Below are 2,109 nucleotides of genomic sequence, written 5' to 3'. Positions count from 1 at the left end.
TATAGAAACACAAGTAACACAAGCAGCACATTGATAGAATTACAAAGACCCTAAAAATGTATCCCTAATAAATAAGCACACCCCAAAGTGATAGGCAAATCTGGTAACACCCCTGTCTTCCACCTTCCTCCCAACAGCTCTTTACCTGGGCTGGAGTGTCAATATAGGCACTCTGCTGCCCACTTAAACAAGTAGCTATCTCAATTACTCAAACTGGTCAAGTGTTTCCACTGTACATGCACCCCTGGGGTGGTAAGGAGATTGCCCCAAGGTGTCTTACTGCACATATGTGTAGTGGACTGGACCAGCCTGTATAATCATGACATGATTGATCATGTTGTTTTGAAACTGGTGGGGCTGAGCCCCAGCACCCCCTATTGACCAGTTGCCACTGATACGTTACATGTAAAGGGAGAAGATGTGTGGATACCTTTAAGAGTGTTATGTATAAGTTGTTACCTTGGCCTACAGATTGCAGGAAGGAGAAGCAGAACAGCAGAACTGTAGGTAGGGTTGTACTGCTTTCTGAATAAACAAGCTTTATCCTTCTATAGTGTAACTCCTTTATCTTTTGAGAACTACATGGACCGTACCTGATACCTCTGCCCAACTAGACACTGAGCCATTGGCAACTAGTTATTGATAACAATGATCCGGTACCTGGGACCTCAGTCAACCTCTATGAATTCTCAAAAAGTATAGCCAATAGATCTGAAATTACCTCTGCCAATTCCTTCTGTACCCTAGGATGCATCTCAGCCAGCCCTGCTGACCTGACAGCATCTAATTCTTTAAGTAATCTTTAACCTGTTAACCACTATTCTAGGCTGTTTGACTCCTTCCCTAACTTTGCTGCCAACTGCACTCATCATCTGGTAACAACCCATGTTTATTAAGTTTGAAGTAAAAAAATGGCACTACATACTTCAGCTGTCTCTGTATCGTCCATAACTAAATTGGCTTCCACACTGCATAAAGGACCTAGAGTTTCTCTGGTATTTCTCTGACATACTTGTACAATCTTTTTTCATTGGCTTCTATGTCCCTTACTAGTTGCACCTCAAACCGTGTCTTGGCATTCCTAATTTTCTTCTTGCATACCTGTGCAAATACTCTTATACACTTCCCTAGTACTATGACCAAGCTTGCACTTTTTACATGATTCATTTTTGAGTTTCAACTCTCTGAAGAGATCACTGTCCAGCCATTCTTCTGATGAATCAGGATAACTTGTTCTTGTGCCCTTAAGCAAGTCTCCTTAGGGAGTCCAGGAGAGCTGGCTGTACTTTTTTCTCCTCAGATATGCCTCCCAGGGGATCCTGCCCACCAGTTCCCTGAGTTTGTTAAATCCTGCTTTCTTGAAGTCCAGTCTTTGTTGTGCTTCCTCTTTCACCTTAAAGTGCTTATCTCTATTATTTTGTGGTCACTGTTACCCAAGTTACCCTCCAACTTCACATTCTCAGCCAATTCCTCCCTGTTTACAAACAGCAAGTCAAGAAGAGCTTCCCTCCCAAGTTGGCCTCTCCACCACCTATATCAAAAATTTGGCCCCAACACCCTCCAGGAACTTGCTGGACTACTTGTGCACTGCTGGGTTTCCCTTCCAGCAGATCTCCCAATAATTAAAACTCCACCATGAAAACTAGGCCCTGTGATTTGGAATCTTCTATCACTTGTTTAAAGAAGGCCCCAGCCACCTCCTCCTCCTGATTTGGTGGCCTGTATTAGAAGTCCACCACAACATACCTCTTGCTTCTCTCCTCTCTGACCACTACCCAGAGCTTTCAACAGACCTCCCTTCCACTTCATGCTGTACTTCTGAACACATGTGCATCACCTTTATACATACAATACCTCCTGTGTTGTGTGTGTGTGTGTATATGTACACACACACACACACACACACACACACACACTAAAAGCCCTGTTATCCAGCATGAGTGGCGAATGGTGGGGTGCTGGATATCTAAAAATTCTAGTTAGCCGAGACCAGCTGTTTTTGGCTGAATGCAGAGGTGGGGGGAATGGGGGTGGCCAGAATGGCAGCAGTGCAGGGTGGACATTTTCAGCTGGACACGGAGCAGCATTAGTGCAGGGTGGAGGGTGGCA

This window comes from Gavialis gangeticus, unplaced genomic scaffold (assembly GCF_001723915.1).
Source record: "Gavialis gangeticus isolate Ggan-Ray unplaced genomic scaffold, GavGan_comp1, whole genome shotgun sequence".
Taxonomy (NCBI): Eukaryota; Metazoa; Chordata; order Crocodylia; family Gavialidae; genus Gavialis; species Gavialis gangeticus.
This window is presented reverse-complemented; position numbering follows the sequence as displayed.